General features: G+C 42.9%; 1 protein-coding gene across 1 annotated transcript in view; it reads right to left on the bottom strand.

The window, feature by feature from the left end:
- Positions 1 to 26,837, bottom strand: part of LOC149870454 (uncharacterized) — a 46,681-nt gene that overhangs the window by 10,314 nt on the left and 9,530 nt on the right. The window lies entirely within an intron of this gene.

Below are 26,837 nucleotides of genomic sequence, written 5' to 3'. Positions count from 1 at the left end.
AAAGGTCCATGCAAAAGACAAACCAATCAGCTCGGGTGAAAAGTAGTGAAGTGGTTCTTCCATCTGGACTGCCTAGAGGGCTTGCTTCATACTTAAAATATGAGCTGGTCAACACATGGGTATAAAGCTTTTCACAAGCGAAGGTGTATCAATTCAATACAAAAAACATTAACAACAAAAATAGCTCCAAGTATTCAACCAGCTGAGTTATTGGCTCCTAGTTGGTCAAATAGTTTCAAATCCCCAGATTCTAAAACTTTCTCTAAGAACTTACTTATTCAATAGTTTGCTTGCATATTTGCATCAGTATGCAAACTACTACACTTATACCACTCTCTGTTTGCCTTTGAAGACTACACCATAAATGAGTGATGGCATAGCAGTGTGTTTATCTTGTTTTGATATACTACATAAATATGTAAATAATTTTGTCTCCTTAGAAGGAAAGGTATGTGAAGATGCTCAGGAATAATCACAATAATGCAAAATTCATGACAACTCATTTGGTATAATGTTAAAGCCAATTCCATAGAAATACTTACTGAATACAGATGGCAAATACTTAAGAAAGATATTATACTTCTTCATCTTTAAAACAAGAAAGTTCTCTATACATATTTCTCTGTTAAATACATTATACAAACGTTGCTATCCAATCAGTCATTCAGCCTCCACAAATCATCATGACTTCGATGCACTTCATTTTTGAAAATAAGTAATAAATAATAAAAATCCGAGGGGAAGGCTCCCTATTGTCTCTTTTCCAGCATGCGCTGTGTTACTGCAGATTTTTAAGACAGTTATTTTAACCCAGTCTTTTACTTCTTCAGTCAGTACAATGGATGGAAATCATCAGCAGTCATAAGACTGATTAAATTTTACAACAAGCCTATAAGGTACACCAGAAGAATATTAATCTATTAGTTTTTAATTTGGTAAACTGAATTAGGAAAACTTAAGGACTACCCATGGCCATACAGTAAGTCACTAACAGAGCTCCACAGTACATGGGGAAAGTTCCTGCCACCAAACCCCCTGCCACCGTATGCCAGCAAAGTCCTATGTCCGTGAACAGGCCGGATCTGGCCCATAGGTTGCCAATCCCCGCTCTATAATAATGCTGGGTAGAAAACTTCGCTTTACATTCTTTTATCTAGGCCACATGAGAAAACATGCCTAATTTGAGTACCCAGATGTTGGCACTACCAAAGGTATTAAAAATACACATAGAGAAGTTTAAAATAACATGTTTCGCTTGTATCAGTGACTAGGATCCAATTGTGAAAAGTGAATCCAAAAAATGGGCTGCCCAAGTTTTCTTGTCTGTTACTTAGGTCATATATTTCCTTTTGATAGCCCTATAAATTTAGGCAAGTACAGACATTTGGGGAGGTAAGATCAAGTTAAAAATGTCTCCTTGATTTAACTTAGTTTGCCCAGCTGTGGACCTTTTGCTAGTTAGACAGATCTAAGAGCAAACTGTACAGAAGTTCAGGGCAGTTAAATTGGTCTAAAAATGGCCAACCCTATCTAAGTTAACCCTACCTCTGAGGATAGTCTTACTTAGATCAGGCTGCCATTTTCAGATTGATCTAACTGTCCTGAACCTCTGTATAGTTACCAGCACAGCCCCAGGGCTGGAAAAGCCCAGGTGCTGGCCCCAGGGCTCAACTTCACTACACGCTTCCTGGCACCAGCCTATTTTTAATTCCCCAACTCTATCCCTACACCCCTGGATAGAAAACCCCTTCCTGGGGACCACCCAGCCCAGCCACCAAGCCTGGCAAACCCCGCATCACACAAATCCCTCTCAGTGCTGTTTTTACCAGTATTCATCAGTGCCAGAAGCAAAGCAAGAAAGCCAGTGTGGAGGGATGGGCAGGCAGAATGGGGGGACGGGGATTTTTTTGTCTGGTAGTAGAGGGATCAGGAAGCTAAAATAGCTCCCGCTTCCAAGGAATGGAGGAGAGAGAGCCTCCCATCCTCTCAGTGGACCCTGTAAACCCTCCTGATCCCTGCCCAATCCCTCCCAGACCCCCGTGGATCCTGCCTGGCCCTTGATCCACCTTGCAGACCCCTTTGCCCCCGCCCAGTCCCATCCACAGACCTTGTCTGCCCTCCCACAGGTGCCACTTGCCCCCCAATTCTGTTCATGGATGCTATGTGTTCCCAAATCTCCGACCCCATCATGGACCCTGCCAGCCCACCATCCCAAGCCCCCCCACCCTTCCCATAACCCCTCATTCTGACTTACCTTAAATTGGGTGGCATTTTTAACTCAATCTAACCCCCCCAACCTCCCCAAATATTTGTATTCACCCCCTGTCTAGCCTTGAGGAGCAATTGTGTGGCTAGATATCAGGAGACAGTACTTCACACAGACACCTTGCCAGGGTCGTTTGACCCCACCATTCTTTCTTGCCATGGCAGGGGGTTGGACTTGATGATCTGCTGAGGTCCCTTCTGACCCTATCAACTATGAAACTATTATCTGCCTACCAAATGTTGGCACTAGATTTACGACCCAGATACCTTAATCTGGGTGGACCCAAACCCTCAGACTGAACACAACTTCTCTATTCAATAATAGGTACATTTTATTGATAGACAGTGATAGTAGATAAGAATAATGCAGGCAAGGGAAACAAAATAATCGCCCCCTCACCCCGATTCTATATCTGCCAGTCCTAGAGTTCACAGACGGAAGGTACATCTGGCTAGTATGCAAGCTTTACCTGGTGGTGGTTCTTTCTTGAATGTCAGATGTCAGCAGCCTAGAGGTTGAGGGCTGATACCGCCCCCCTCCCCCGGTGGGGTGGATAAGCCAGGCTGGTGGTGACAGGCTCTGTCCATAGTGGCCTCAGGTTTCCCCCTCGGGAACCATTTGCTGCTCTGATATCCCTCCTTTTGTATTATGTTTCCCCTCTGATGACTCTTCATTACCAGCCATCATTGATTGGCTTCCCTGTGGTCATCATACTGGCTACATTCTGTTCTGTCAGCATATTCCTTTGTTTCCCAGACCCATCACATGTTCACAGCTTAATTTGGTCATTTACTGGTGTCTTAATTTGGTCTGTCCACCAAAACCGGAAATCCCAAGGGCTCTACAGCTGGTCAGTGTGAGCTGTGTAACCACCTTATTTCATGTTATGGACAGCTGTTTCAATGGTTTTAATTTCCCAGGATGTGTATGCCCGCTAGCTTCTGACACAGTGGATCTTGAAGGAAACTGTTACAAACAGGCTTTTAGAAACTAATTAACCCTTGCTGCTTCCCTAGACTGTTATTCTAATGCAATATCTACTTTACCTACAAGCCAATTCCTAAAAGCAAACCTCTAAATATCATTTTCTAGCCATTACAATACTATTTAGCACTGATGTGCCCAAACTGCTTAAAATACCTTTGGGGGGGGGGTTATTACTAATGGGAAAAGGGTTATTGTTCCCACTCTATTCACCCTGGAAAATGACTGAATATTTGTAGCTTTTACTTTTTAAAAAAAATGAATAAAACAAGCTTCCAAACTGAGGCCAAACCAACCAACCTCCATCCAAAAACTTGGAAAAATTACAGGCAACAAAAAGTACCTTTTGAATTCAACATTATCATGCTGGGAAGATCATCAAGATACCTAGTCCCAAATGTGAATGTGGGTATAAATTAAACCAATGTTTAGAATGACATTTGAAACCCTGATTTTTGTTCTGATGCCTATGCTAAGTTAGAGCTAGGGGCAATACTTGATTGCTACATAAATCTCTGAAGATTTTTGTAAGAAAAACTTCAACAGATGCTTCACCACCTAAGTGCTAGTGGATGCTCCTACACTGTGGAAATCATCTAGCACAAAACAAGAAAAAAATTATCCTGAGGCTTCAATTAGGATGCAAACAATCTATATACAGTACATTCTTACTCTAACATTCATTACATTTCAAATTCTAACAATGGGAAAGACAGTAAGAGCAACAAATATTTCATATGAACAGAATATTAGTATGAAGCTGACAAATCTGTCCCTTTCACAGTCACAGTAATAATACGGTTAAAATAAGATTTTATCACCAGCTTCCTATAGGAAAAGGAGCACTTACTGAAGAAAAACATAAAATTATGGCAATAATTAGTTGGGAAAGCTACAGTGGGTACATGTGACACTACATGAGACACTACTACACAGTGGCTACTGCATATTCATTTAGTACTTGTATAATCAAGTACTAAATAAATGTGCAGGAACTGGAGTTACTGTACAGTAACATCACTAAAATGCATTTGCAAGTGCTACTGTGAGGTAGGCTAATAATACCATGCAGTAGCATATTAGCCAAGTAGTATTATTTGGCTACTGCGCAGTTAGCATCTCATGTAGATGTGCCCAGTAACAAGCAGATAACTGATTTCAGAAAATTTAAAGTACCCACAGCTTTGGTAGTTTACTGTCCCTCCATGGGTGGATCCAATACAATATCTTTTAGTTTCTTCAAGTTAAATCTTTTGCAGCTGTAAAACTGAAAATTCCAGCATTGCAAAAGGCTCCTTTAAACTGAATTATATGCTTGAAGCACAGTTCACAACACTTCCAACAGTAGCCATCCATATTCTTCCCAACAGGTAGCCTACAATAGGATAATGGCTATGATTGTCTGTTTGTAATGTTCAAGAATAACATGAAGTTTTGCTCTGATATTATGTTGTCAAATAGATGTCACAGCAGAGGAAGATTTGCCTTGGAGAACATAGACATACTCAGTCTTAGACAAAGGCAAGTGAAAATCATTCTTACACTGGAGGTTCCACAGAAGGATGCAACACTATATGATAAAAATGTATAATACAAACTACAATTCTGTTATGTAATGTACTGTAAGTGCAACTTCTGACTTCCTCTATCAAAAGTGGAAAAGTTGCAACACTGACATATTCTCACAATACTGGCACTTTATCTATGCGTAAGTGGTTATAATTGTGACTCTCTTCTCTGCAGGTGTTCTAAGGGAATTATTGTGACTATTTTTCAAAATATAGGTACAAATTTCTAGTGCAAGTCTATATAATCTAGGTTGAATTGGATCCCCATCACTTTACAAAAACAGATATTTCTAAATGATCTTATTAGGCTTGGATTAAAAAAAAAAATCTTATTTTGAATTTTAAAAATAACCACATATCACACACCACAAATAGGAATAAAAAAACATGGGTGATACCTCTAGTATATTTACAGGTTGTGAGCATCGCTGAGCTTTGTGGAGCAGATGGCTTCATTGAACTCTCAGGGTTAAATTCAGCTGGAATCATAGGGCAGAAAAAACTCCAACTTGTCTAGTGGGCCCTGGAGCTGTCCAGGGGCCTAGCAATGATTAATTCAATTGCATGCTGCTCAAATGCACCATACATAAAACAATACATAAAACAATTTCATCCAGTTTAAGAGACCTGCTCAAAATCTCAGAAAATCTTAAGGCGTGACCTCTTGAACAAAGAAAGAGTAAAAGACTGCATGTGAAATGAGCATTACACTAAGGGTGCAGAAGTGACAATTTTTGCCTTATCTGGCCTCAAAAAGCAGACTATAGCGATGACGAAACACAAGTGCTTGGCTGCAGATCACTTAAAAAACAGCCAATCAGGCAAAAATCTGAACCCTCCTGAGGGTTCAGATGAAGATGTTTGAAAATATAGTGTATTCTGTTACTTGCCTCTACACTGCCTGCCAGCCTGTTGCTGTTTTCAGAACGGGAAAGGGAAAGTGGAGCCAAGGGAGCTGGTTGTAGGGGTTGGAGGGTGGGGCGGCTCCAATCCACCCCACTCTCCAGCACTGGCTGAGGAACCCCTAGAACAAGCTTCCTCTGCTCCCTTTCCCCCTTCCCATTCTGAAAACAGCACAGCCTGGCAGAGAGCAGAGGCCATTGCCACCAGCTAGAATCAGTAGTGAATTTCTGTTTGATATGGGGGATTGTTGTTACACAGAACGATTCCAGCAAAACGGTCTGAGTTACAGCAGAAAGCTGCACCACTGTCTGCACCCTAAATAGGGAGTTCAGATATTCAGAGAGGCAGTCACTATTGAGACAGTGTCCTCCAAATGCAATATTGGGCAGGGTCAGTTCAAGTTGACTAATCTAGCCTAAGCTGGAATGAATCACTGGCTTTCACTTAGGGTAGTGCAGGTCATCTGGAAAGGATGCCAATAGAGAGGCTGTAAGAAGGGTAAGGATAAAGGTCACTTTTGCCCTGTAACACCACAAAAAAATTTTCCTCAGAATTCTTAAAAACATTAACATTTCCTTACCAGCACTAATCCTTACTTGCTGAGTATTATTACTATATGTTAATTCTAGAGTGAAGCAAAGTTTTGATAAACAATTGAAAACTACTTGATAACTACTTCCAATCACACATTATATAGACAGTACATTGACGAATAGTTAATAAATACATTATTAGTATGCATCAGAAACAAGTTACAAACATGAGTAGCTATTATAGCCATCTATAACATACATCAGTGTGGCTGTGGTTGATTATAAGAAACCTGTTGGTCAGTTGGTGTCTGTGATCTACAGTAACTGGTTACCATTTATTAAAAATACCTAATTGTCATGTATTTACCCTTTAGAAGTTGCCCACCAAATAAAAGGTGAGTGATTTTCCATATCAACATTTTCTGGTTTGTTTAGAACCAGAAATGTAATTTCTATAATGCAAAGAAAAATGTTCATGAGATTTATAATATAGATTCATAGATTGTACAGTTGGAAGGGACCACACAAAGGATCATCATGTCTGACCCCCTGCCCCTGGCAGGAAAGAGGACCAAGGTCAGATGACCCCAACCAGGTGTCTATCAAGCCTCCTCTTGAAGACCTCCATGTTAGGTGATAGTACCACCTCTTTTGGAAGCCCATTCCAGATTCTGGCCACCCTTACTGAAAAAAAATTCTTCCTAATGTCTAACCTGAATCTACTCTCCACTAGTTTGCACCCATTATTCCTAGCTATTCCTAGGGTTGCTCTGGTAAATAGCACATCTCCAGTTCCCTGTTGTCCTCCCTTGATAAACTTATAGGCAGCTACAAGGTCTCCCCTCAAAAGTCTCTTGTGAAGGCTGAAGAGATCTAGATCCTTCAACCTCCCCTCGTAGGGTCTTTCACGGAGGCCACTAATCATGCAAGTGGATCCTCCAAACCCTCTCCAGATTCTCCGTGTCCCTCAAAGTATGGCGCCCAAAACTGGACACGGTACTCCAACTGCAGCCTGACCAATGCCGCATAGAGGGGGAGCAGCACCTCTCTCGATCTGTTGGTCATGCATCTGCTAATGCATCACAAGGTGTGATTGGCCTTTTGATGGCTTCGTTACACTGCCAGCTCATGTTCATCTTGGAGTCAACTATGACTCCAAGATCTCTCTCAGCTGCTGAGCTGCTGAGGAGGTCATCCCCCAACCTATAGGTGTGCTGGGGATTCCTCCTCCCTAGGCGGAGTACCTTGCATTTAGCTTTGTTGCATTACACCCTATTTTGTTCTGCCCATTGGTCCAACCTGTCCAGGTAGGCCTGTATCTGCTCCCTGCCCTCCAGTGTGTTAATTTTGCCCCTTAACTTGGTATCATCTGCGAACTTGAAGAGGGTGCTCTCCACACCCTTGTCCAAATCGCTGATGAAGATATTAAATTGCACCGGTCCAAGGACCAAGCCCTGCAGGACCCCACTGCCCACCTCCTTCTAGGCCAAGAACAACCTGTCCACCACCACTCTCTGGGTGCAGTTCCTAAGGCAGTTGGCCATCCACCTAACTGTGTAGGCATCCACTTCACAGCCTGCTAGCTTCCCTATGAGAATAGGGTACAAAACTGTGTCAAAGGCCTTCTTAAAGTCCAGGTAGATGACATCAGTCTCAGCTCCTGTGTAAAGGCAGTGTGACCTGGTCATAAAAGGCTATAAGATTTGTCAGGTAGGATCTATCTGTAACAAACCCGTGCTGGTTTTCTTTCAGCATCATTTCCCCTGCAGGACCTTCACAAATGAGCTCTTTGATGATTTTTTCCAGTATTTTCCCAAGGATAGAGGTAAGACTGACTGGCCTGAAGCTACCTGGCTCATCCCTTCTCCCCTTCTTAAAAATGGGAACCACACTGGCCCTTTTCCAACATGGTCTTCCCTATCTAAAAGGGTCAGATTGTTTGTCTAAGTGACTGAACAGTAGAGAGTTTATACTGTAAGCTAACTCTTTAAAGATTCTTATTAATTTAAGCACACTTTACTTTTCCTTTTCCTGGGATTTTTTAAATCCTTTTTCTTCAATAAAAGCCACTGTAAAATCTATCTACAGGTTTTGCATTGCACTTGGAGAGTGCATTCATCTCCTATAAACATATTTAATTACATCATAAGCTTTCAAATATACCACAGTTTTTAAGAAACTTATGGAAGTCACAGACTTGCAGAGATAGACAATGCTGTCCAAGAGACCACACCACTATCCACAGCATGAGCAGCAACTCACCCAGGGATGCTCATTTAATTCAGTGAGAATGTGAGGGGATTCCCTACTATTTCACAGAAGGATTGCATGACAGCCTCCTCCTCTGCACTGTTATAGTGTGTCCAGAAGAGAAAACAATCATTTCTTTATTTGGGTACTGATAGCAGAATTGATTGCAAATTACAAGCTGTGAACACAATTACATTGGCATAACCATGCAGAGTTTAATCCTTTTCAGCTCTGCAGGTTATGTACTATCATGTTACTCTGTTCATAGTTCTTTAAAAGTGAAGTTTTGTTGAAAAGGCTCTGTGGGTTTTCTGACATGAAGACACTATGCAAATGTAAGACAACACTGATATATATTTAACCACATATGTAGGGCTTACTCCTGAACAGAGGGGAATAATCATTTCCCTTAATTTGCTCTCAATTCGGCTACTAATGCAGCCCAAGGAGTTGTTATCTATCTTTGCAACAACAGCACACTGTTAGCACATCTTCAGCTCATTGTCCGCACTAACCCTCAGATCCTTTTCTGCAGAACTGCTGCTTAGCCAGTTAGTCCCCACTCTGTACTGGTGCATGGGGTTGTCCCATCTTAAGTGCAGGACTTCGCACTCGCCCATATTGAAAATTCTGTGGGCCTCTGTGTCTGCTAGCATTGGGTGGGCTCGTCTCCTTTGCCCACCTCATTTTCACTGCCCTGAATGCCACCTTCTCTCTGGGTATTTCCTCAGGAAGTGATCATGGTTGCCACAATGTCAGCATTCATAAACATTCATCTGATGACACCCCAGCTGCTATGGTTTAGAAGGATCTCCCCTTCAATCTCTGCTCTGGGACTGGGTTTTCATACTCTTTTTGAGCTGATCCAGTTCACCTCAGATCTGTCTCAATGTCTCCATGACCATTTGCAAGGCTGGTGACTCTAGGGCTGGGGTGTGTGCTCCTGACTTCTCCTCCCTGATCAAATGCCCATACAGCAGCCGGGGTACTTGGGAAGACCCTAGGGGACAATTCAGTCCCATCAGCTGTGCTAGTTCCTGCACCCAAATGCCCAATTAGTTTGTAACTATTTCCATAACTAACTTCCTAGTTATTCACTGCAGTGTTTGTTGTATGTACTCTGCTCAGTCTTCTTCCATAGCCTCCCAGTACTGCTGTTGCTCATTCCTATCATTGAGGTGGTAACAGACATAAAAGCATGGCATGATCCATGATGAGGAAGGACTCAATCACATTAGGGAAAGCATGCCATGAGGAGCAGGGAAAGTAACTATAACAGACTGCAAACACTTCAAAAACAGCAGGCACAGACATAAACCAAAGTGGGTAGAGAGAAATGCTTAATGGCCAGAAAGGTACCACTTAGACATAATTCCCTGGGGGAGGCCTGGGTATCCATAATGCTTCTCACCTCCATCCCACAATTACTTGGAAGGTGCTGCAAGGCCATTGGAAGGCTTGCCCAGACAACTTGCTGTGAAGATGGGCAAAGCCAGTACAAGTTTAGTAATGTGTACACACTGATGGCTGATGGGAGTTCAGTGACAACAGAACTTCAGGTAGCAGTACCTTCTAGTTTAAGACAACAACTTAGATCCCAGGCTCACAGTTATGTCCTTAGCTCCCATTCATTCTAAGGGAAGTTAGATGCAAGCACTTACACTTATGTTTAAGCCCATTCCAATCTGGATAGCGTTTTAAAATTTATAGAAGCATAGAATAACAGGACTGGAAGGGGTCTTAGGAGGTCATCTAGTCCAGCCCCCTGCTCCTGGCAGGATTTTTCCTTGATTTTAAACATTCTTTTGTAGCATTGACTTCAATAATTTAAACTAGGCTCATTGGGGGAAGGGGAAGATGAGGGCTGAGGAAGCCTTCGACTGCCAAACCAAGCAACACCCACAAGTACAGCCCAGCCTAGACCAATGAGCGGAACATATATGCAGGTAAGCAACAGGGGCCAGGGTAATGCTGAAAGTAAGGAGCCAGTGCACACATCCTCAGGAGGCCTCAAATGCCTCTACACAAATGCTCGCAGTATGGGAAACAAGCAAGAGGAACTTACCCTCCTGCTAGCTGACACCAACCCAGACATAGTGGGGCTCACTGAAATGTGGTGGGACCCAACGCAGGACTGGGTGGTGAATATCAAGGGCTATAGACTGTACAGGAGGGATAGGACAGGGAGCAGAGGTGGGGCGTGGCGCTCTACATTAAGGAGGAATACATATCTTCGTCAATTAGCAAAGAATCAGAGGAGGGGCACTCTGAAGTGCTCTGGGTTAGAATACAAGGCAGTCAAGGGGAAAAAGAATTAACGCTGGGGCTCTACTACAGACCACCCAACCAAGGGGAAGAACTAGACCAGGAATTCTTAAGTCAGCTCATGAAGGTAGTTAGGTCAAAGGACATGGTCATCATGGGTGACCTGAACTTTCCAGACATCTGCTGGGAAGAGCAGTCAGCCAGGTCTGACCACTGGTTTCTACCCAGAATGCAGGACCTCCATCTAACCCAGGAGGTGCACAGCCCCACCAGGGGAGATGCCTTGTTGGACCTGGTGCTGGCCACTGGTGACGACCTGGTGAGGGGGCTGCGGGTGCTCAACCACCTGGGCGACAGCGATCATCGCCTGCTGGAATTCACCATCCAGCGCAAGGTGGCAAAGGCCTGCAGCAAGGCAGCAGCCCTAGATTTCAGGAGGGCAGACTTCAATGAGCTAAGGAGAATAGACAGGGAAGCACTGAGGTCCCGGAGGGGAGGGGAGCCAGGTGTCCAAGAAGAGTGGTTCCTCCTTAAGGAGATGATCCTCCAAGCCCAAAGGGAGGTAATCCCAACACGGATCAAAGGGGGCAGGAGGGTGCAAAAGCCCCCATGGCTCACCAAAAGCATCTGGGAGTGTCTCCTAGCTAAAAGGGAGGCGCACACCCAATGGAAGGGAGGGGCCATCACCAGGGAGGATTATACTGCGGTTGCTTGGGGACGCAGGGGGTCAGTCAGGAAGGCCAAGGTGGAGATGGAACTGGGACTAGCTTCCCGGATCAAGGACAGCAAGAAGTCCTTTTTTAAATATATAGGGAGCAAAAAGAAGGTTACAGGTAATGTGGAGCCCCTGAAGGACACACTAGGAAATGTGGTCGTCACACCAGACGACAAACCTATTTAACAATTTCTTTGCCTCCATTTTCCTGAGCAGGGGCCGGAACAGCCATCCCGCTGCAAACCCCCTTAGACTCCAGGGGAGGTGCACCTAGGCCAAGGGTTAGTGAGGAACTAGTTAGGGAACTTCTGGAGGGACTGGATGTATTCAAATCAGCTTGTCTGGACAATCTCCACCCTAGAGTACTGAGGGAATTAGCTGAGGTCATTGCGGGACCCCTGGCACAGCTTTACGAGCACTCGTGGTGCTCTGGTGTGGTGCCAGAGGACTGGAAGAGGGCCAATGTGGTTCCCATAATCAAAAAGGGGAGGAAGGAGGACCTGGGAAACTATAGGCCAGTTAGTTTTGCCTGTATCCTGGGTGAGCTTTTTGAGAGAATTATTTTGGCACATGTCCATGAGGGGCCAGCAGGGGAGATTATGCTTAGGGGTAACCAACACGGGTTCATTAGAGGTAGGTCTTGTCAGACCAACCTGGTCTACAACCAGGTCACCAAATCCTTAGATGCAGGGGTAGCAGTGGACATAGTCTTCCTGGACTTTTGGAAGGCCTTTGACACTGTCTCTCACCCTGTTCTCATTAAGAAACTGGGGGACTGTGGTGTCGACACCTACACAGTCAAATGGGTCACCAACTGGCTGGAGGGTCGCACCCAGGGAGTGGTAGTGGATGGGTCATTTTTGACTTGGAGGGATATGGGCAGTGGGGTTCTGCAGGGTTCAGTCTTTGGGCCCGCACTGTTCCACATCTTCATCAGTGACTTGGACGAGGGGTAAATAGCACCCTGTTCAAATTTGCTGATGACACTAAGATGTGGGGGGATGTGGGTATGCTAAAAGGGAAGAATAAGCTGCAATCAGACCTAGAGAGATTACAGTGGTGGGCAGATAAGAATAGGATGGGATTCAACACCAACAATTGCAAGATGCTGCACCTGGGGAGGAACAATCAGCACCATATGGACAGGCTGGGGAACTCCCTTCTCGTCAGTACAGAGACAGAAAAGGATCTTGGAGTCATCAATGATGCCAAGATGAACATGGGCCGGCAGTGTGGGGATGCAGTTAGGAAGGCCAACCGCATCTTATCGTGCATCCACAGATGCATCTCAACCAGGTCCAAGGAGGTGATACTCCCCCTCTATGCAGCACTGGTCAGGCTGCAGCTGGAGTACTGTGTCCAGGTCTGGGTGCTGCACTTCAAGAGGGATGTGGACAACATGGAGAAGGTCCAGATAAGGGCCACTTGTATGATCAGGGAGCAGCACGGCAGGCCCTACGAGGAGAGGCTACGGGACCTGAACCTGTTCAGCCTCCAGAAGAGAAGGCTGAGGGGGGATCTAGTGGCCTGTTACAAACTAGTCAGAGGGGACCAGCAGGCACTGGGGCAGTCCCTGTTCCCCCAAGCACTACCAGGAGGGACCAGAAATAATGGCTATAACCTGGCAGAGGGTAGATTTAGGCTAGATATCAGGACATGCTACTTCACGGTCAGGGCGGCTAGGATCTGGAACCAACTTCCAAGAGAAGCGGTGCTGGCTCCTACTCTGGGGGTCTTTAAGAGGAGGCTAGATGAACACCTTGTTGGGGTCATTTGACCCCAGTACTCTTTCCTGCCATGGCCGGGGGCTGGACTCGATGATCTGCTCAGGTCCCTTCTGACCCTACAAACTATGAAACTATGAAATAGGATTTAAGCTTAAATGGTGTCCTGTTAAAAGTTGCTTTCCTGAATAGGGAATACTGTACTTTGCTCAACTGAAGCCTTCATTTCCTTATTTTAACCATCTCCATCTCCTTTGTTTGTTGCAGAAGGCTAATTTCAACTTCATTTCTAATTTCCAAATGTGGATTAATTTTCATGGAAAGACGAAAAAGCTGATACCTCTTTCAAATTTCAGAACTCTTCTCCAAAGTATGAAAGTGATAGAGTTTCTTGATGAAACTCTTAAACATTTTAATTTTTAGTACACAAATATGGTGCTAGACAGGATAAAGCAATGTATTTTCCCTTAATATTATTCTTGAATGGCTGAATCTTTTTGTTGAAACTTTGTGAGGGATGAGGGCAATCAGCCTGAGATCAATTCTTAGCATGGAAGTCTGAGGCTAAAAGTTACATTTTAACATAATTTAAAATAACTAAAAGTGTTTTAGAATGGGAAATGTCAATTGACCTGAACTATAAGTGCCAGCATAAACTCCATCTATACTACTAAATGTTAAGGAACCAAAAAGAAATGCAAATAGTTATTCTGAATAATGCAGAGAACTGTGAACCACGCTTCAAAGGTTACACTGTTGTGACCTTTTAGCCTCTTGCACCCCATAAGGATAAAGGATATATGCATATTGGATATAATCCACAGATGGCTTAAATGTAGTTTAAATATTCTAGACCATACCTGCTAAAGTGATGTCTCACTTTAAAAAGTTACCTGTGAAACATGGACAACTGGTGCCTCCTGAGTCTGGGGGCGGGGAGCACCAGCTGTCTGTGCCCCCGTGCTAGCAAGAGTGCTCGCTCAGGGGAGGCACCAGCACTCGCAGTGCCACCCCTCACCCCCCATGCCCTCCCTATGTGTTGCCTATGCTATGAAATGTTGAATATTAGGGTTAGGGACAGTAATTATACATAAACTGGTATAAGTGATCACAAACCAGTTTAAGCCTGTAACAGAACATAAGTTCAGTGCACATAGACCAGTTTCAAATGTCCAAACTTGATTTAAGATGGACCTGGATGAATGTAGTATCAGACTTAACTGATTCAGGTTAAACCAGTCTATTAAACTTCTGTTCCAGACCCCTTCCCAACTCAAGTTACCTCACAGTCCCCCATCATCCCAAAATGCTTTGCACCTCCCCCACCAACACCGCCCCCCCTTGCATGGAGACTTTCTAAAACTCAGTTGAGCATGGCTGCTCTGAGCTGTCAGCCACAAGCAGGAAGGGGCACTGGGGCAGACAAAGGGAGCATGTGTGTACCAGGAATTTTCTGTCTCTACACAGTGTCACTAGGCAGGGAATTCAGCAAAAGGAAGGATCAGACCCTTCAGAGGTCCAGGAAACAGCAGGTGCTCAGCAGCAAGTGCCTAGCATGATTCCTGAAATACAACTGGGCTGTTCGCTGGAGATCCGAGGACTGGGAGATGGTAGCTGCACCAGGCTGGGAGATCACAGCTACCGCGGTCTCCCAGCCTCAGGGCTAGGAGATGGAAGCTGTTACAGTCTCCTAGCCTTGGGCCTGTGTGAAACCTCTGGGCTAGGAGATGGCAGCTGCCAGGTCTCCCAGCCTCAGGGCTGTGCTGGGCTGGGAGATGACAGCTGCTGAATCTCCCAGCCTTGGGCTGTGTAAAACCCCCAGGCTGAAAGATTGTAGTTGCTGTGGTCTCAGCCCTGTGCAGCCCCAAACTGAGAGACTGCAGCAGCTGCCATGGGGCCGCTCAGCTCTCCTTGGCAGCCCTAGGAGGCCAAGGGGCACATGGGGAGCATATGGAATCATCCCTTACCTGCTGGCTTGGCCAGAGGAGGCAGCACACCTGCCTGCCCCAATGAAAGTGAACTTCTGTTATGTTCAATCCCGGTCTAACCGATGCCACTTACAGAAACCCACATAGATTTGAGCAATTTTGCTTCAGGGTTATGGAATGTCTGTACTTTGCTATCTATCTTCCATCTTCTAGGCTATGTAATCCATCACATATTAGGCTCAAACATTAGTATGACAAAATAGTTTTACTTGTTTATCTAGAAAATCAAACTTTCACCAATATGTGGACACCCTTGTAGAAATTAGATGGATTAAATGCAAATCAATTTTCAAACCCTTTCTCCATTTACAGCACAGAAAGAAGACGTATGCAAATTAAATAGTACCTGATAAATGATTTAGTAGGATTTCTGACTCTCCCTGACTTCAGGTTGTTAGAATACACATTACACCTGTTCACTAACATTCAAGAGTTCACCTTAAGTCTCTGCGAGAAACTCTATCCACCAGCATGACAAATAAAGTAAAATGCAATGCTGTACCAACATGCCCCTGAAAGAGAGACTGAAAATATTTCAGGCAGTTTGTTTCTTTGAAAAGATAAACAGATTTTTATTATTACTTTGGAAAATATACAGACTATATTTGCTTGCAATGCTGCCCAGGTTAATTAAACAATGCGTGCATTCTGTGCCTAGAAGAGTAAAACCTTGGATAAAGCCTAATGTGAGAAATGGATCATATGACATCTAGTATTGAATTTCACGAGTTCAACTATTTTCTACAGAACAAACACAGAAGAAGCAAGCTGACCGTCTCTCAACCCAGGTGCTGCACTGTTTGTCACATTGCTTGATGGCATTCCAGTGGTAAGTCTAACTTCAGTGTTGCACTTTTTTCCTACTGATAGGTATATTGGATGGGATTTAAGATGATCAGACTTCATGCTATAAACAGTTTAGGTAGTCTACAGAGAGTTGTACAGGATTATAGAAACTCTCAAGTTCGGTGCCTCATTATTAGCAAGCAAATTCACATGAAAGTGTTTTCAGGCTGGGATAGCTTCTGTAGGAGCACGTTTCTGAATGCTGTAGTTGCACAGAAAGCAATTCAGATGAAACACTTGAGTTATTTAATACGATTTTGAGAAAACCAGCTTGTTACAGAACATACTGTCTTTACAAAGGAGCAAGGCCTCCCTAATTCCCCTGTTCCACCCCTGTGACACTGTGACTGGCTGTACAGAAGATAATCAAGGTTGCTCAACTGCTATTCACCACTGAAACAAAGTTGGCAAGGCCCAAGAAGAACCCTGGCCATGTCCCTAAGTAAAGTACAGAACAGAGAAAGAGAACAGACATTGTGCACAATGGGGCAAAAAAAGAAGGTAACCTACTCCCTACTCAGAGCAAGGGAGTATAGATGGTATGAAGTTGTGATTCTGTGTCAACATTTGTGTTCTGGTCTGATCCTAGACCACTGCCACTATACACCCTCATTCTGGTTTGTTACAAGATTATTCCAAAGTGTAGCAAGGAAATGAAAATATTCTGCAGGCATCAAGGGTCTAACTGTGTGACATGCAGCATGTCCCCTGCCTTGAAGCAATTGCACTCAGGACTCACCAGAGATGTGGGTTTTCCAGAAAATTTTCCAATGCCCTAAATAGAGCATGATCTGATTTAGCATGTTTATTTGTCTTACATTTGCTAAACAAAACTAAAAAGTACCCCCATGTTAATTTTATGTCCCAGTAGCCACAAGAATTTGAACTGAAATATTTGATTGGGGAAAAAATTATGGCTTCATCCATCAGAAGGAAAAGGAGAAGTGGCAGGGATCTTGCTTCCCCCACTCCCTGCCAGAAAGAATACTTTGCTACTCAACTTGCTGCTCAGTTACCCTGGGACTGCAGAGCCAAAGGGAAGTATAGTATGGCCTCTGACAACAGCCAGAGGACTCAGCTTGCTCTTCTGAGTTGAAATAGTTAACAATTTATCTATTATGTAACTTAAAAAAAAATGTTGTTAAGCCTAAGCTATTTTGGATTCTTAGTACAGGCAGAAAAGCAGGATACAAATATTTTAAATAAATCAATAATAGTCCAGAGTTGCATTAACAAGTTTTAAAATTATAATGTTTTAAAACAATATAGGTATGTTGTTTAATAAATTAATTTGTTTACTTACATAGGATTCCTGAAGTAGATTTTTCTCAGATGATGTTGTTCCACCACTTCATTGTATTAGCTTTCTGTATATGGCTTATGCTCTTTCAGGACAGTTTCTACATGTTATTCAATGTTTCATCATTCTTGTTGCATTGTTAGCATACTCCCGCCTGCAATATTTACATCTACTAACTTTTTTCCTTCCTTCGGTGGCTTAAACTTCACTATAATAATGTCACATACTAGTTTTTTTCTGATTAGGCATTATTATGACTACTTGAAACCAAAAACACTAAAAAATTAACAGATCTTATGCAAACACTTCCAACTTCACCAACTCAAGAAAAGAAATGAGACACTACTCTGTGTTTCCTGAACTGAAAGTGAAACAAAACTTAATCACAGTTTTGGTTTTGCTTTTGCTTTTGTTTGCAGTCTGAGATGAAATAAGAATTTTAACTTTGGTTTTGATTTCACCTGCACAGCCAATTAGGTGAATTCATAACTTGATTTTTGGTTTCGATTATTATGTGAAAGTATTCACAGTTCACTTCATAAATCAGTAAAACACATATATGCTGTCTCACACACTTCCTAGGGATAATCACCTGAAAAACATTAATTACAACTTTGAAACTGCCATACTTGCCTAATATTGTATTAGCATCCATTCATTTTTGCTAATGAATTATATGAAATAATGAATTTTTAGAAATGGAAAATTTCCCATGGAAAATTTCCCATGGAAAATTATCTGTTTATTTTGTTTTGCGTTATACAATACAATATCGTAATATGTTTAGGACATGGTTTTCTGAATTTTCTTTTGGAAAATATTGAAATGTTCTTCTTTTGCTCTTGTACTAGAACAAAAAATCTCTAAATCCTCCACAAAATACTGTTAATTCACTGCACAGCCTAACCTCATACAGCTCATTTAAAGAATAGAGGCAGGCATAGCTTTATTCTGATCATAACACAGAAGCAATATGCATGAAAGGTGATGCCTCAGATTTGGGGTAATGTTCCTGAAGAAAAATTAAAGTTGGTTCAGCAGAATCCTGGGCTTTTATCTGACAGTTTAATTTCTAGTGACCTAAGTTCTGATGACAAGGAACTGCTATTTAAGTGGTTATAGAAACCCAGGTGTACTGCCTCTCCTTCATTTTAGCAATTTTCCAAAAAAGAAGCAGCAAGAATGCAATTTTACAAAGCTGGGATGTGTATGCTGCTTCGGACAGTAGGTGGATAAGTAAAGTCAAAGCTCAGATTTGGATTACAGGCACTGCCCTTGTACATTGCATAAAACAAACAGCGATCTCTAAGTAACAGCTGGGGGGGGTTGCAAAAAATAAACAAACAAACAAATAAATAAATAATACACACACACACACACACACACACACCATGATACCTTTCCTAACCTGTCCCATGGCCACTATGGCTCACTTGATAGTCCAAAGCACATCATTGCAATTATACCATAGACATTCCCATCACAATATCTACACCACATACCAACGCTCCCACATGTCCCGCATATCCATCACCATCACCCTTGGTCCCGCAGCATGTATATCACCATCACCATCACCCTTGCCAGTCACCGTGATGCAACTTTGCCCCTATCCCTCCTCTGTCATCCCCATCTATTTCCCAGTCTTTTCAGTCATTGCTGTCATTGTAATCTGCTCTCTTGTTGGCTTCACTGCTGTCATCATCCTCATCTTCATTGTTTTCTTCAGGGCTCCCACCCCTGAACAGTCTTTGCCAGTTCATCCTTTTCCATATGATTTCTACCATCTCCTCCCCAACATCTTCCACCACTTTTTTGTAGTACCCTTGCATCTTGCTTAGTTCCATTTTGACACAGGTCTCTATGGTTCCTGGTCTTCCATCGGGTGTTTCTGAAGCAGGAGATGAATTAATCGAAGTGGGCCACCAGGGTCCCCTGTTGCTAGCACAGGTGCCCAAACAGCACCACTTCTCTTGTCAGGATTGTGACCACTATCACCATCTTGAAAACTTTTCTCCACACCACTTTGGCATATGAACAGTACCACAGGATGTGGTCAGTTGTTTCTGCCTTCCTCTGGCAGGTTTCCTTGGGGCAGTATGGTTGGCTTCTCTTCCCCTCTCTGTGCTGCTGTGCTCAAGGTGGGAGCTCTTGGGGGGCTACTTGCCAATTCATGTTTTTGTGTTTCTCTGCATGTCCTTATGGAAGATGCTTTCCCACATGGCCTGGCAGCTAGGGTAGGCCCATAGGCAACAGTGTCCCTTTTCCACACCACCTCCTGCATCTTGCGGTAGTTTGTAAGGGACTTCTTTCTATAGTTTGTACTTACTGTGGAACTGCTCCAGGGTTCTGTACAACCACTGTAACAAATACTTTGGTAACTGAGGCATCCAGATTTCTTTTGAGTGATTCTACTAGGACTACCAATGTTTGCAAATCAATCTCAACCAAATTAGTGCAAATAATCACCCTCTGGACTAATTACTAAAAGCTTTAGTGTGAAACGATTTTCTGAGAAAGAAGATCCAAAACATCTGAGAAGAATTAATCGCCCCAAATACGGGTATTTCAGAGAAAACATCATTACTTTTGTCTGTGGGAGGCCTTATTTGGGGTGTTGCATTTTTACCATGCATTGCTTATAATGTACATGTTGAAAGCTGTTGTTGTTGTTCCAGTTTTCCAAAGTGATATTGAAAACAGACGTTCCCTTTTTGAGACTCAAATGCCTATAACAAACCTTGCCCACCTGATGTTGAGCTCCTTAGCATTTGTGTTGGTAGCAGATGGCTCTTTTGGGTCCCAAATCCTTTGAGCCTCTGATGTGGTTAAGTGTTGAAGAAACAGTGACACTATGCAAATATGAATTTTTCAGTTATCATTCCAACACAAATATATTTTGTCTGTTTTAAAATGTATAGCCCTCATGGTGAAGGATGATAACGCCAAGTGCCAGATTCTTTTACTGAAATGTTGCCTAATGCTGTCTGCCAGGGCTGTTTTGTTACGATACTAACAGTATCGAATAGTGCTGATTGACAGATATTCTTTCAATTGGGGAAACTCAGATAAACCACTTGAGTTCTTTTTTCATGGTGACTGACAATCAAATTCTCTCCATTATTAGAAGAGTTTTTTGTGAACCTACATTCAAAATGCTAGGTTCATGCTTTCAGAAAAACGTGCCAGATGGTGCTTTCCTAGTGGGGAATACAAAGTTGCTAAAAATGTCTCTGCCCCATGTTAATTGGGAGTTACTTGGGATTACATCTAGCTATTGTGTAAGAAAATGTCATTCTACTGTGTAAATAACTTGCTTTTGAGAAGGGCTTATGGTTGGTTATTACAAAAAGATACGTCTATTACAGGTGAGAAGTAGCAAAAAACAAGGTAGAAATGTTTTGGTATTTTCATTTTAGAAATCTTCAGATCTTTTTTTCCTCTCTTTCGTGCAGATAAATGAAGATGCAGTTTTAAAAACTAAAAATAGAACGGGTGTTCAGATAATCCACTTAATGAGATGTAGCAGAAAAAGTAATAATTGCTCCTGCAGATCACTGACTCATTCAGTATGTATCCAACAGGATGCATATGTTCCCCAGCTAGCTGAGCTAGGTACACAAACGTTTAACTTTCCCACACCCAAACAATTTAGTCTTTCTTGTATTTTGTATAATAAAGATTAAAGAGAGAGAAAGAGCAAGAGAGGTAACACATCCAGGCCAGTGGCAGGGATGATCATCCCCAGTTCAAAGCAGGGGGGTAAAGAGGCAGGGTCTGAAAAATGAATGAGGCAACCATGATTGCCTCTGAAGGATTAAGGGAAGATTTTACAAAGAGATCACATGGAAAAAGAGACTCTTCTTTTTATTCCAGTCTTAGCCTTTACCATAATACACACAGTTGACAGATCTACATTTCAGGCCATCCATTATTCCTTAAAAAAGACCAGGAAAATAGGAAGTATCTCTAGATGAATTATAATCAAGAGAAATGCCTTTATTTTAGTAGATTCTAAAAATGATTAACATTGAGTCACAGTACCTGATTACAATATTTAAGTTGCCATTTAATCCAACACTAAGTTAAAATCCTGTGTCTTGTTTCTGACTAACTAGTCTTTCTGTTAGAACTCATCACAAAATGAAATTTCTGATCAATGGAAAATTTAGACAGGTCAAAATTTGTTTTCCATATCAGAATAAAAGGTTGAAATTGTCCAAGGAATGAAGATGCTGGGGAATAGATATATTTGGAATGATTGTACCATTTCATTTTGAAGAACAAGTTCAAGAATTAAACAACACCAATTAAATGGACTTTGTTAACTGTATTGTAATGAAATATTTTCACTTTATCAAAGCAATAGAGTGAAAACTATTCATTTCAATTTTTTCCCCAAACAAAAATGATGAAAACCTCCATGCCCAGCCCTACTCTATCTATTAAGCAACTAAATGCACAAGCCTATTCCACTGTGCTTGGCTCCCTGAAAAAATATTAATGGATAAAGTAAGCCTTCCTGTTCCTTGTTGTCTTTTGTGACTAAGACCTAGGGCAGTGGTGCTAAGACCCTCCTAGGTGTGGTGTGAACTGGCACCACTAGCACAGCCAGGTGAATTGCCTTCTGCATAGGACTGCAGCACACACACACTTCTCATGCATTAGGGTTTTTTGATAACCCTAAAGCAGGCAGGAGAGCTGGCTTGGGCTGCAGCCCTGCCCCGTCCATCCACCCACCATCTCCCCATCACACACACACACTCCTCCCAGAAATAGAGATGCATGAGACAATTCCACGTCTCATACACCTCTTTCTAGGAGATGACATGCAGGATTGATTGCTCTGGCTGTGCATTAAACACACAGGGCAATTCTATCTGATTACAGTGGCATGTGGTGGAGAACCACTGAGGTAAGTTGAACACAACTGCAATACTCGATTGGGGATACTGTCACATTCTAAAAACTTGTGGAAGGGTGCTCTGACTCCACAAAGGTTGAGAACCACTGATCTAGGGCCTAAATAATAGCACATTACAAAAGGAGTCATGTTAAAAGTTTTTCAGGGATGTGAGCACGGTGGAATAGTCACACTTAGGCACCTAAGTCTATTTAGACAGTCTGTTTAGGAGGCCAAAAGGTAGAGTAGGATCTGGTGCTTTGTGCTCCCTTGAAGCATGCTAGTTTAAAATGGAACCCTGTTCCCTTGAAAATACTTTGTCCACATCTAGTTATAGGCATTTGAACATGTTTGTGAAATCACATCTAAGAAAACTCTTAGAAAATGGAGCTTCAGGGACAGCTTTGGTTACACAACTTTTAACAATATTTTCCTTCCTATTTTTCATTTGAAGCATTTCAGATGTAATTTAGAATGATTATTTGGGCAACTAGAGGGCATAAAGTAAGGCAGGGTAGAACCTTAGGGCACCTATACACATGATGGACCTCTGCTCCAACGCATGGTAATTAGCACACATCAGAGAAGACTCAAGTAACTGAGTCTGCTGGTGCATGCTAATTAACATGCTCCAGCAGTCTCCGCATCACGTGTATTCAGCATCCTCACATTTCAAAATGGTGGCGGGGATGCTTTAACTAAAGCTCATCAAGCCAGCTTTAGCTAAAGTGCCCCTGCTGCCATTTTGATGGATGGGATGCTGAATATATGTAACACTGTGAGAGTTTTAATTAGAGCAGCTCTCAGAGCCACTCTAATTAAAGTGCCCTCCCTCCCTCATCCTCCAACCTGGAGCATGTGTATAGATGCCCTTAGAGATTAAAAGGTTCAGAAAGCAATGAGCTACTTTGGGCAACAATCTACTTTGTCAAATGCTAGGTCTCTGCGTAAAAATGTAGGTGTTATCATGCCCAACCTTCTGTCTGACTTCAAACTAACACAGTTAACCACCAGAATTCCAATACTCTTAATATAGAACCTATGATTTCCAATACTAGAATAAGTTATTTTATTTTATTTTAAATTCTGTAAGTAGTAGTAAATTCTCATTTTGCTATGGTAAAGAATTAGCTGGGATTCAATTAATGAAGCCTGATAGAAATATAGAATTTGGTCTTGTTATCCCACGTGACAGTGACCTTTGTTTGACTAATTAAGTTCTTCTTTTAATTACAGGTAGAAAAGCTACAGTTTAATTAAAAATGCCACTAACATAATAGATTTGAGACCTGAAATTTCTGACAAAGCTATGAAAAAAAAATCATATCTCTATAGACACCATTAACTGTCTCATTAGGCTTAACCTACTGTTTACATTACTTATATATAATCATGTACAATTTCTGTTGCTTTTTATGCCTTTTATTATGTTTTGTGTGCTTATTAAGATAAAGGTTTTTTAGTCATGCTAAATAACAGACCAAATTCCCATAACATTTTGTGACTTTTGTTAAGGAAATAACAACTTAGTTAAATTTTATTTGACCTTTGGGTTAGTTAACCATCTTAAGAATTTGTCTAGTAAGATATTTTTTTTCCTCTTGTGGAGAATCATGTGAATGGGGTATGTCTTCCATTTTTAAATTTCTGTTTCTAAGATGGTCAGTAGCTATCAGTAGGAATGATTTGTAACTGCTATAGTGGTATTTCTAGTGCAAGTATGAGCTAATGCTGTAGAGTGTATATGATAAAGAAGTTAGGTATAAGAAATTGATGTGAAATTATCTGCTGAGCTCCAGATAAATAGCAGCAACCAGAACAAATCAAGGATTGGTAACTGTAAGCAGGCTGCCACCCCTTTGGGCCTCTTCAGGTAAGCCTTCAATCCCTGAGCAACTGCTCAGCCAGCCCTAGCATTAAGCAGTCTTTTCCAGGCTGCTCCACAACAGAGTCTTGAAATGAAGCAAATAAACAAAACCTCGCTGTCTTGTCCCAGTCGCTGGGAAGCCCCTTCACGCAGCAATGCTGCCCTTCACATAGTTCATCTTACTATTGCTTCTCCCACATTTGCACTCTCTGGCTGCATCCACACATGCAGGCACGTGTGGTTTGTGGTGCCATGTTGCTGATTTGCTACCAGGATTTCCCCACAGAAAAAAGACAACAACCCTGATAATAAAAGCAGGCAAAGCACCTAGAAAGGGAATGGCTGCCTGCTCCCGCATCTCAATGTGCTGCAGAGCACCCAAACTGAGGCACACTACACCTCAGGAAGCCACAGAGCAGCTGGCTGGAGCATGGTGTGAAGCAGCAGGTAGTTCTGAGCTGGCTGTTCCCCTGTCTCCACATGTCTCAGCATGGGGGTTGTGCCCCATCCAGCCATGCCTTCAGCAGCGGGGGGTTTCCGTGGAGAGGGAGCTCAGACCCAGGTTGAGTTATTCCAACTACTCGCTGAAAAACATTGCTGGCTCCTGATCTTAGTCAATAAACTGGGCTCGCTGTGTGGAACTGGTCTTTCAAAGGATAACAAATAGTTATTAGTACAGGTAACCAATTTGATCAGAATACAGATCTTGCTTGCACTTTGCCATTAACAGTCAAATGTTTATACAGTTAAGTCATTTACTAGAATTGGTTGTTTAGAGGCTGACAACAGAAACCTTTCATGCAAACTCTACCAGTACCAGTTCCTATGATTCATGTACGTGTTCTTTGCCTTCCTTATTAAAACTAGTTGAAGAAGCTTCCGTGGAAACATATTCCACTTAAGTTGCATGCTCCTATCTATAAAGCAAGGCAAGATGAGGAATCCTCATATTTGGATTCCTCCATATTGTCCAAAATAGTCTGAATTAACTGACCTTTGTGGTACACACAATGTCAAAATGTCTTTTAAAGGGCATTTGAAACATCAGAACTGATACCCAGGTAAAAAGCGGAACTATGTGGATTTGACGTACCAGATTTGTGCTTTCACTTTGGTTTAAGTATAAGGAGCAGTTCTTAGCTTTAACTTGGATTTCTGTATGTTCTCAACTTTTGGCAGGTGTGAAAAGACACTCATAGCAACTTGTTTTGAACATCGGACTGATTTTGCCCACATTATTATTAATGCCTAGGTATTAAGCGTGGACAATGTGCTTAGCAGTGTATGTGACAGAGACAAATCCTGAATAGGTTACAGCCCCTTTATGTTTAGATTAGAGGTGCACTGATACATCAGTCACTTACCAAATCGGCACCGATATAAGGAAAATTGACGTTATTGTCAATTGGCTTTTTTGGCTGATGTGGCCGATAATGTTGCCAATAAATACCCCATGCATGTGCACAGCTGCAGTGCAGCACATAGGGGGCCAGGAGTGCAACCTGGCAATGTTGAGAGCAGCCGGGTCTGACTGGTAAGTCTGTTGTGAGGGAAGGGGTGTGGGGTGCAGATTGAGGCCCCAGTGGTAAGAGAAGGAGTGGGGCTGGGGGCAGTGCCAAGCTCTTCCCAACAGGGGGACTGGACCAGGCTGTGCTCAAGGCAGGCTGCAGCAGTGCTACGAGTGGCGGCTATGGCAAAATTTGGAGTGGTTGCAACCCCCCTGGTAGCCTCCCTCCCAGCACCACCACTGCCCACCCCAAGTGCAACCCGGCCCAGCTCCCTGCCAGGAAGAACTAGGTACCGCCCCCAGCTCCAGCCTGCAGTGGCAGCTTGCCCTCACCCCGTGCATATGTCCAGGGGCACAAGCCCCCCATGCCTTGCCAGGGGTACACATAGCAGTGGTAGCCACCCCCCCCCCGCACTTCCTGAGTAAGCTGCTTGAGGCTCCATCCCATGCTTCACCCTGGCTGTGCAGCACCTGCCCCTGCTTCTGCCTCAGCCCCAGCCCCAGTCCCACTCTCTCTCTCACCAAAGGGACCTTGTTCTGTCCCCCCACCCCATACCCCTTTCCTTCTCCCTTCCTTCACAACAGACTTACCAGATGGATGCTGCTCTCCAAGCTGCCCAGCTGCATATCGGCAATTAGATCGGTATCAGCCAATATGGCTCGTTAAAAATCGGCCACCAGTATCGGCCCAAAAAATCTCTATTAGTGCACCCCTAATTTAGATGTCTCAAATAGATACTTTGCAAGAATAAGTCTTCCAACACACACAACAGCTGTCTTAAAGCAGTCTATAGCTTTTTTAATCTGTATTCCAGAACACTATTTCTGTTGCATTCACAGATTTGTTATGTGGCAACTATCCTGGCTGCAGACTTTTTACTGTTTCCACTGGAGTCTGCATCCATCTGGAGGTGCTACAGAGCAACAAGATACTTTTGCTTTTACTCAGACACACACAGGCACACTTGGAGATTTAGATTCGGAACCTCAGTTCTCAGAAGATACCACTATACTGGTGATCAGTTATAAAGAGAAAGTGTGTGCATTCTTGAAGATCTCTCTAGAGCAGGGATGGCCACCTTGTGGTATGTGCAATACAAGTGTTACAGGCAGCCTCTGTAAGTGGCATGCAGCAGACTGGGAAAGGGAAAGGCAGCAGTGGCAGACAGGGCAGAAGGCAGAGGAGCAAACTGGGCAGGGATCACAAGGAAAAAGGCA

This window comes from Crocodylus siamensis, chromosome 2, assembly GCF_052110815.1.
Source record: "Crocodylus siamensis isolate JL-2025a chromosome 2, ASM5211081v1, whole genome shotgun sequence".
NCBI classification, from domain to species: domain Eukaryota; kingdom Metazoa; phylum Chordata; order Crocodylia; family Crocodylidae; genus Crocodylus; species Crocodylus siamensis.
This window is presented reverse-complemented; position numbering and strand designations above follow the sequence as displayed.